Source organism: Zalophus californianus, chromosome 8 (genome assembly GCF_009762305.2).
Source record: "Zalophus californianus isolate mZalCal1 chromosome 8, mZalCal1.pri.v2, whole genome shotgun sequence".
NCBI classification, from domain to species: Eukaryota; Metazoa; Chordata; class Mammalia; order Carnivora; family Otariidae; genus Zalophus; species Zalophus californianus.
Window position 1 is genome coordinate 139,303,803 of NC_045602.1, and position 10,645 is coordinate 139,314,447.

A 10,645-nucleotide genomic window follows, 5' to 3' on the forward strand; every position below is an offset into this window, starting at 1 on the left:
AAGATGCGATGAGCCCATCATGAGAAAAGCCTCAGACAAATCCAAATTGTGGGGTATTCTGCAAAACACTGGACCAGTCATCCTCACAACTGCCGGGTCACCAAAACAAGGAAAGTCTGAGGGAGACTGTCCCAGCTGAGAGGAGCCCAGGGAGACGTGCTGACCCAGCGTCAGATGGGTCCTGGGGCGGAAAGAAGACGTGAGGGTAGTAGTGAAGCCCCGTGCCCAACCCATGCTCCTTCCTCGTGACAAGTGGACCACCACGGTGTGAGATGCCACCTCTGGGCGGCACGTGGGGGCCCCCTGCACTCTCTTTGCAACCTTTCTGTAAATCTAAAACTCCTCTGAAATTTCAATGTGTGTTTGGAAAAGGAAGGAGAAAAACGAATCACAATTTGTTCACTGAAGAAAAGCCGGTTTTGCAGAGACCACGGAGTGTCAGGGTAGCGTTTCTACCTCCGCTCTAGAAAAAGGGACACACACAGGTCTGGTGCTTTGTTGTGGGTGCGAGTGGTCCACGCAACCACAAAATCCCGCAGCAGGAAACGTACAGGTGCCCGGGGCCGGTGGGGTGGGTGGGCGCACACTGGGTTTTAGGCAGACGTTTTAGGCAGGGGTTGGGAGCCGTTGGCCATGATGAAGATGAGTTTCAGTTCCTGGCTGTCGTGCAGAGAACAGCTGGAGAGGAGGGGGTGGGTGAGGTCAGGGCCCCTCCAGTGGGTTGGGCTGGAGCCGCCGGGGTGGGGTGGGAGCAACCCGCTGAGAAGGGCAGCCATTGCTGCCTGGGCTGGGTGGCATCTGGCAGCCCCACCAGGCAAACAAGAGCTGGGCCCACATGCCCCTCCCAGCTCAGTGCTCCCCTGAGCTGCCGTGGGGCCGGGCTGTGCGGGCAGGACCAGGTGCCGCAGGCCTGTGGGGACCAGAGCCACGGCCCCTCATGGCTCAGGACATCTGGGAAGATGGCAGTGTGGGCAGAAACGCAGGAGGAGGTGCTGTGAAGGCCCCGTCGGGAGGAGGAGCTCAGGCAGCGGTGTGGCTGTGCTGTATCAGGACCTGCAGGCAGGCTTGCGGATGGCCCAGGGGCCTGAGCGGCTCTTCCAGCCACAGGACGGCTGGGGACAGAAGGCAGGGCGGATGCGGGGAGGGAGGGGCGGGCTCAGCGCCAGAGGCAGTGTGGCCCCCCCAGAGGGGCGAGGGACACCAGCCAGGCTGCTGTGGGGGTCTGCTTCTAAGAGCAAAAGACAGCCATCGATGTGCTTTGCCCTGGAGGGGGCGTGCTGTCACCCAGCTTGCGCGGCAGAGGGAGGAAGCGGGGGGAGGAGAACAGACACCCAAGTTTTTAGGAGCTATATCAGTAAGATGAGCACCAGAGACCTCCCAGCTGTCCCGCACCGGTCACTGCTGCAGAACAGGCACCCCCCGCCCCCAGCAGGTGGCAAGGAGCACCTCCTTCTCGTTCCCGAGTCTGAGGTCAGCGGGGCAGGGCAGATCCGCTGGCTCTGGGCTGTGGGTGGGGCTCAGCTCTACCACCGTGGTGCTTATTGTTCGGGGACCAGCAGGTGTCCCTGCCAGTCCTTGTCAGGGTGACAGCAAACACACAAGAACTCGAGCCCAACACCTACACACAAATCAGGCCTTGGCTTGGGTCATGTTCACCAAAATCCCACTGGCTAATGGACGAGGAAGAAAACGCCTCCCACCTCCAGGCCCCCACTCTAGGCTGCAGGTAAGGATGTCGCGGTACTTTCATCATAGGCTAAAGGAAGCGTTTCACAAAGGTGGAACCATTCTGTGGCAAAAGGAAGCGTTTCACAAAGGTGGAACCGTTCTGTGGCGGAAATGTTCATTAGGAAAATCAGTTAAGAGGCCCCCTGCCCGTCGGTATGTCAAACACCAGCGCAAACCTGGGCTCCAGGAGCTGCTGGTGGTGGGAGTCCCCAGCCGTCCGGGGGCTGTTCACGTGGAAAACAGGGCGGCCATGAGACCTCCAGCCAAGAGGCCTCAGCGTCTGCGCAAGGGATCATAAAAGGACCCAGATTCCCCATCGGCCAAGATTTTTAGGAGCGGAGCAGAGCCCAGGAGCAGTGCAAACGCCAGTCATGTAGCGCCCCATGCTGTCCCCTGCCTGCCAGGCCCACTGCCGCCACTGCCAGCCTCACAGGAATCGGCACCAACACTAAACATAAAGAGCTGCTTTCCAGGAAAACTGCTGATACTCGGGACTCCGGCAAGGAGAGCTTGAGGGAGACCGGCCTCCCAGATCCATAGGACACGTGACAGCTCAGACGTTAATCAATTTTCCAACCCTTGAAACGAAAATGGTCTTGATTTACGAAATCCCACAAGCCAGGTCTTTTCCACGCTGCCCAGCACTGTGAGCAGGGGTGTCCTCACAGGCAGCTACGCCTGGTGCAAGGCGGCCTTCTGTCCGGCCCAAGACCCTCCCAGGCACCTGCTCCACCCCTGCCCGCTGGGGGCTGACCTCCAGACACAGCCACGCAGCCCCGGCCACACCACACCCGGCAGGTGTAAGGGGACGCTGCTTCGGGCTCTTGTTCGCTTTCGTCAGAGACCTTCCGTGTGCACGTGGGGATCAGCAGTGGCCCTGAGAGGGACCCCCAACCCCAGGGGTCACTGTCCAGTAGGTGAGAGATCGCCTCCCTCCAACCCCACAGACTGAGGACAAACAAATTTATTCTGGGAGGTTGATGAAGATCTGTAGAAAACATTAGCCCCTATCCATTTTCAACCATATAATCATATTCCATCTGCACTCTCTGGTCGCTAGTGCCAGACCCTCAGCTAATTATTTAAATAAGCAATTTGAACCAAAGCTTAGAAGTGTCACATCACTGTATACCCAAATCCACCAGACAGAGAAAATAGCGGTAATATAGATGAATTGCATTATTGCTCTGGGATGGTGAGTCCTTCCCAAGCAGCACAGAAGGAAAGATTGATATATCTGACCACATAACAGTTTAAAACAGCTGATGGTTAAAGACACCATGAATCAAAATTAAAAGCAAATGGCAAACCAGGAGAAAGTGTTTCAATATGTATTACAAGTGGTTAATAATGATCTCGTAAAGCAATACATTTTAAAGGACAAGCATGCCCACAGAAAAATGGGCAAAAGACCTGCACAGGCATTTCACAAACTGCCCTGTCAGCCAGCGAGCTGATGAGCAATGCTTTGCTTCACTGGAACCAAAGAAACGCCACCAAAGTATCAATGGCACGCAATTTATCTTCTGTCAAACTGGCAAATAATGTTTTAAATCATAAAACCAATTCTGGCCAAAGAACAGAGAAAAGACCCCTCATGCCCACTGGTAGAAGTACAAACCACATGCCTTTTCCAGAGGGTGGGGACAGGCAATGGGGTGTATTTGGAGACAATGAACCGAGAGCCCAATAAAATTCATAGAAATGCATCCTAAAAACATACATTCCTGTGTGAGGATTTGCATGCAAGAATAGTCAGGACACATAACAGCTAAAGCTGGAAACAGTCTGCATACGTGATCAGATCATGGGAGAACCTTGTGCAGCCACCGAAAATGCTGCAGAACATTTATTGACAGGGAATGTGACCACGAGCGCTGCCGAGAGTTATGAAAACAGTGGACAGATGCAGACGCTGTTGAAGAAGAGAGGAGTGAAGAGTGAGGTGAGCAAATGGTCAAGGGCACGTGGACACCGGTCATCCCTGCAAGTGCTGTCAGGTGAAAGGGGCCTCATAAACTTACTGCAAATCCAAAGACATGACAAGACAAGCCGGTCCATTTCCTCGCTCTCCTGCTAACTACTCCTTTCTGTTCCCATTGATTTTGTTCTATAAATCACTTTGCGTTGAGTTATTTGGGATCATGATGCAAAGAGGCATGCACTTGAACAAACACAGGATCGCAAACATGGATGGGGAAGACGGGCACCCTCCTCCTAGCAAGCCAGTTATAGTTGCAACAGAGGAGGAACGAGCTGGGGAGCTGGGGACGGGACGACAGTCACGGTATTTCCCTTGCCATTAAAACTGATTTTTAAAATGGTAACGCTGGACAGGGATGAAGACTGCACACCATGGCACCAGCGCCCCCCACCCCGCTCCCCGGGTTGGGCCCCGGGCTCCGTACCCACCAGCCGTGGACTCAGGGCAAGCCACCTAACTTCCTTGTTTTATCCTGACCTGTAACATCGGAGAAATAATCATGTCTGCCTCATCGATGTACTTCCCAGCGGAGGGTCAGCTTTGGAAGTACTCGGTAAAGACTTATGCTATGGTTAACCTTGGTACTGTTGTTGTGTTCATTCAAGAACAACACAACCTCTTTCCCAGGGAATCTTGCTTGGCGCGGATTATACAAACCCAGCTAAGGCGTGTGCATGTCCTGGAGCCTGCACCTTGTACCCATCGGACGTGCACATGTGGGCTCACCGGAGCACCTGCTCCAGTGGGCGGGGTGGCGCCGTTCTGAGAGCCTCAAACTGGCTACAGTCCAAATGCCTGTGAACAACTGCACGAGTAAATTGCTGTGTGTTTGTAGAAGGGCATAGAATACAGCAAAGCAAATAAACAGACCTCAGTTGTGTGCAACAACCCACATGAGCCTTCAGAACATAGTGTTACCTGCAAGAAGCCAGACACGCAGCATGAACACCAAACAAGTCCGCCTGGGTAAAGCACCAGACAGGCGAAGCTGGGAAACAGGGTGGCGGTTCTGCATAGAATCAACTGCAGAATTACCGTCTGATCCAGCTGTCTGACTGATGAAACACCCCCAGCAGGATGGAAGCGGGTCTGGAAGGGCTATCTGACCCCCGTGTGTACAGCAGTGCCGTTCACAGGAGCCAAGGGGTGGAGGCAACCCAGATGCCCCTCGACACAGGAATAGATCAAATGTGGTCTGTGCATACAACGGAATATAATTTCGCCTTAAAAAGAATGACACGCTACAACATGGATGGAGCTTGAAGACATTCTCATAAGTTTTGGAGTTAGCCAAACACAAAAGGACAAATGTATGATTCCAGTGCTCCGAAGGTCACAGAGCAAGGTCACCCTCCGTCCACAGCACTCCGGTGAAGCTGAGGTTCCTGAGCTCAGCAGAGTGCAGACTAGCGGCCAGCCAGACTCCTCTGGGCTTCTGCTCAGGGCCTGCGCTCTGGGTCCCCCGGCACTGACCAGAGGCCCTGCCCCTCCCCTTGCTGACCTGCCCCCCACGGTACACCCACAGACACCAGCAAATTACACCAGTGTCCTGTGGCTGCCAGAGCCAGAGGGGGCCCAGGCAGGACCCCGGGACGGGCAGCCTTTCTCAATGAGCCCCGAGGCCCAGGGTCACCAGTGTGCCCTTGTGCCGAGAGCACAGGGAAGCTGGGTCCTGCACCCCATGTACATGAGCCCCTTCCTCCGGGGCAGCTGCCTTCTCAGCCACACCTCCCTGGAACCTTTTCTGGGACAGGAAGGAAGGGAGAAGGTGGTGACAGAGAGAGAGGGGTGGTCCTGCCCTGGACGCTGCCCAGCCTGCCCCATGTCCTTGGCTGCTTCGGGTGGCCCCACCGCGGGCGGCCAGCCGCTTTCCTCACCTTTCTAGTGTCATCTGCTTCCTCAGACCTCAGCCATGTCGTCTACAGGCACCTGCTCCTCATCAGCCGCACAGGGATGCGGCATCTCAGGGGCCCCGCTGGCTTGTGCTGAGAGAGAAGGAGAGCCCACCTGCAGACGGCAGATCCCTGTGCCCATGTGTCCACCAGGGGTGCGACCAGGGCTGTGGGGGCCACAGCAAACCCAAGACCTCCTGCTCCCCCTCCCAAGAGATGCTGGCTGCCAGGGGAGTCCCAGGCAGGCTCCTGGCCCACGCTCAGGGTGGCTCTATTGGGTTCTCTGTGCACCGGTACCCTGTATTGTTATGACAGAACAGCAAACTTTAAAAAGACAATGGGACATCAGCGTCCAACTGCCTCGTTTTCAACATAAGGAAACCAAGGCTGGGAAGAGCAAGGCACCTCTCTCCAGGGCTGGTGGAAGGTTCTGGTGCTGGCTCAGGACAGGCAGCGCCAGGAGAGAAAATCAGGTGTTGGCACAGGGCTGAAGTGCACTGTGGACATGGGTCAGGACTGCGCTGGGCATCACTGCCTGGGACGTAACCGGCCACAGCCCTGGGGGCCTCCACCATTGAGGCCTCCGGGACGTGCACACTGCCAGGGTCCCAGGCCCAGTGAAAGTGTGACCATGACAGGTGGCAGGTGGAGGGAGACATGTGGGTCTGCAGTGGTCACCCGTCGATACCGCCCCCAGAGGCTCCACTCGTTCCTGACCTGCTGAGCCGCACACGCGCCAACCCCGCCCGGACCGTCAGAGTCTCACGCCATCACTAATGAGCTAGGGCCAGACCTCAGCTTGACCAGGACGTCCACACAGCTCTGGGTCAAATGGGGCAGCGCAGCCATCCACGTGGACAGCATCCGGTGTGTGGGCCGGGCCGGGTCTGGCCCGATTCGCTGGGTAGAGCGCCGGGTAGAATCCGGTACTTGACGTTCTTGAGACACCAGCTTCTCAGCTGCAGCCGAGCAACCCACTGGGCGATGGGCTCCCTTCCTCAGGAACCGGGACCGTGCTCCAGGAGAAATGCTCTGTTTCAGTGGATCCCAGTCAGACCCAGGCACCAAGACACTGGCGGCGGGGCTGGGACTGCACAGGACCTTCCCTCCACGGTGACGAGGAGGCCACCATGCTCCTGGGGCCGTTCCCCAGCTGGCTCTGCGGCCGGCCGTCCAGGGGCCTCCCCACCCTGCTTGGACCACAGTGGTGGTCTGTGTGGGCAGCAGGTCCCCCCTGCTCCTCCTGGCCCCTGCCCCCTGCAGCCGGGATGTGCATCACGTGAGTGGCCCTGGAAAGAGCCCATGACACCAACGAGGACCAGGCTGACCATCTGCCTTTTTCCTCTGACTCTTAGCCCGTCAGAAAGATAGTGCTCTTATGTAGAGAAGAATACTCACACAGTACGCGGGAGTTGCAAGCATCCCTGTGATGAGCCCAGCAGAGGGCCTTGAGCCGGGGAGGGAGTGGACGTGGGCACCCAGGCAAGACCCCCATGCCGTGCCTCCCTGAGCCAGGAGCGCTGTGTCACCTGGGGGGGGGGGTGGGGGCAGCTTGGCTGGTCTGGGTCAGGAGCCCACGGAAGGGCGGGAAGTGAGCAGCAGTGAGGGTGAGGGCCACCACGGTCAACCCCTGTCCCCTGCCTGGAGACCTACACGTTCCTGATGGTGACAAGCTGAAACAAAAGAAGGGCTCGACCCGTGGCTTGTTTTTAAAAAACGTCTCTCGGGACATCTGGGTGGCTCAGTCGGTTGAGGGTCCGACGCTCAGTTTCAGCTCAGGTCACGATCTCAGGGTCGTGAGATCGAGCCCAGAGTCGGGCTCCATGTCAATGGGGAGTCTGTTGGAGACTCTCTCTCCCTCTGCCCCTCCCCCTGCTCAACTCTCTCTCTCTAAAATTTTTAAAATACTACTAGTAATAAATATATATATTTTTAAGGTAAGAATGAGGCGTTGGGGCTGCCCCTCCTGTACGGGCTGTGGGGCTGGGGGGGCGGCCTGTGCCTGGGCTGGGTGGGGTCAGCGTTGGCAGCGGCCGAAGCCGGTCACGGGCACACCAGGCACATCGAGCTCTCCCCTCTGTGTTTGTGCATGTTCACGTTCTCCCGAGAGCAGGGTGGGCACGGAGGCGAGCAGGACGGGAGGCCGGGTCAGGGTCGGCCCGCGGAGGGCGGGAGGGATTCCAGACGCGCTCGCCCCAGCCTTGCTCACAACTGCACGTCGCTAGTCTGCGCATCTCGATCTCGTGGTCTGGGCCAGTGCAGGTCACGGAAGGGGAAACAGAGTTTGCAGGCCAGCGGTGACAGAAGCCACCCCAGCAAGCAGCCCCGCAGGTGAGCTTGTGAACGAGGCGGCCTCTGCCCCCTGGGGTTCCCACGTGCGTTCCAGAGGGAGGGGCCGGGAAAAGCAAGTGAGAGCCGCCCTCTCTCTCATTTACCCGGCGTCGGGGCTGTGGGAAAGGCTGCCGGGGCCTCCCTGGGGCTTCCGCGGGCCGGCTGGCCTCCAGGGGGACACAGGAGGGCCAGGGCGCCTCCGCGGACCTGGGACACCGGCACCACGTCCCGCACCAGAGCGTCCCGGCTGCTCCCTGTCCGTGCCTCAGTCTCCCCATCCGCCCCCGCCTGGCCACAGGCAAGTGGGGCAGAGGCCAGAGGTCTGGCTGCACGGCAGCCCCGCAAAGACTGGGGAGTTTCCCAGGGAAAGATTTAGGACTTATCAAATGTTTCCACTCCAGCTCCTGGTGACAGTCACGGAGAAACCATGGTGACGCACATGACCTGCTGTTTCCTGAGCACAGAGGTACGGGCTCTGAGTCATGCTGGGGTCACGGTGCCCCCGGAAGTGGCCTTGATGTGAGGATGACGGGGCCAAGCCCAGCCCCTTCCCTGAGGGCCCGCGTGGCATGGACACCCCCCCCAGAAGTGCCCCACACGGGAGGGCGCGCTGCTGGCCCTGCAGGCGTGGCCCCCCACGCACACTGGCCCTCCGGCCTCCCTGCACTCTGCGGGCTGGGGGGCCACCAGGGACCACAAAGGAGGGGTTGGCGGGAGTCCCCTCCAGGCCGGCTGGTCCTGGTCATACCAACCTTGCTGTTTACCTGGAATTCTCGTCGGGGTTTCAAGGAAAGTCCTCCAGCCCCCACGGAACCCGAGGCGGGCCGCGCTCCCACGCAGACGCGCAGACCGGCCAGCAAGGGCAAGACGCTTCCGCCAGGTGGCGCAGGAACGCCTCCAGGGCTGGGCTTCTTTCCTAGTTTTGTGCGTCTGGAGTAGCCCAGGCCAATAAAAATAAAATGGAGGTAGGCGCATAATTTTACATGAAATAGGCGAAATTAATCTCAACAATATGTTCTATTTCATCCAATGTAGCCAAAATGTATCCCTTCCACAGGTTGACTGATGAGATCCTTTCCTTTTCTCTACTGTCTTCAAACCCCCGCGTGTTACACGTCTCAACCCACCCACTGAATTTTTATCAGAAATCACTGATTGTACTTAAACTTCATAAAACTTAGAGTCCAAAACCAAGATCCCTTTACCTAAGTTGTTCCAAAGATACTTAGAAGTTTTCAGTAGCTGAAGGAAGTGTCATTAAAAATTTTTAAATCTAATTTAATTAAGGTCGAATTAAAGCCCCTGTGGCTGCTGAATAGGACCAGGGTGTCAAAGGCCATGTTGCCAACTCCCGCCTATAGGCAGCCCACCTGGGTTAACAGCCACGAAGGAGGCACTACTGGTGTTCTGAGGGACAGGCAAGGACCCCAAGGCCATCCGAGCTGGGGAGCCAGGCGGGGCCGGCCGCCCTAGGAGACCCACTCGGTGGGGTGCCAAAGGACCTGACAAATCCTGCAGTGAGTGTGGCAGTTCCAAGCCCCACCTGACCCGGGGGCCCAGATTCTGCCCTTCTTTCTTCATCTCCTCTGCTCTGTGCAGACTGCATGCCCCCCACCCCAGGCCTCTGCCCCCAGGCAAGGAAAGCAGCACCCCCAGGAGCCAGACTGACAAGGACCTGGATTCTCCCTGGAGCCTCCAGAAGGAGCCCCATCCTGTGGACACCTGCAGCCAGTGAGCCCGGACTAGACGTCGGCCTGGGACTGTCAGATGCGGAGTGTGGTCATTTTCAGCCCTGGGCTCGCGGTGATTTGTCACAGCAGTGACAGGAAGCGTGCACGGCCTCCGCGGGAAGGAGTGTGGGTGCTGGGCGCAGTGAAGTCACCGGGACTGTGGAGGGTTTGAAGCAGGGAGGGGATGACAGGCTAATTGGCGCTCCCTAACTGTGAGCCCGTGCTGGGACAGTGGCCCCAGCACGCGGGGGTGGCACCGCTCTCACCGCGGCGCGGCTGGGCCCCATCTCACAGCTGGGCAGACCGAGACCCTTGGGGCGGGTGCCGGATCGTGGCGCGGCGCAGGCGCTGTCACCACGTGGGCCTACCCAGGTGCCCCGCGTGCCTCTGTCGGCAGGCGTTCTCTTTCAGGATCAAACTGGGCCGCGAAGCCCTGGCTGGGGGGCCCGGCGGGTAGGTCGGGGTGTCTGCAGCTCCGCTCAAGGCCACGTGCTCCGTCAGAGCTGAGCGGGGCATGACTTCTCGGTGGCCCCTCTTGGGAGCGTTTGGAGCCTTCCCTGGCATCGCATGTCAGTGACACCCACGCAGGCGTGACCGACACCCCAACCAGCAGCATAAGGAGCTGGGTGCAGGGTAAGGTTCCCTCCTTCATCAGAAGGAAGGAAGAGGGGGCCGCGAATGTCCAGATCAGAGGTCCCTAGAGACACGGTTGGCGTCACGGGCATAGCCTGGTGCCCTGGGAGCGGTTCTGGGCCCGCCCCTCCCAGAACCAGCCTGACCCGGGCTGCTTGGCAACTGTGACTTCTGTTCGAATGATTTACCTCCTATTTCACCTGTCACCAGTGTGTACCTGGCTGTCAGGTGCTTTCAAAGAGAAGTTTACCTAGGAAGGGCTGGGGCAGGGTGGGGCTCGGGTGCGTGTTTTAGTCATTTCAGGCAATCACTGGGGTTTCCTGTGCTTTCTGGAAGGAATCCACGTA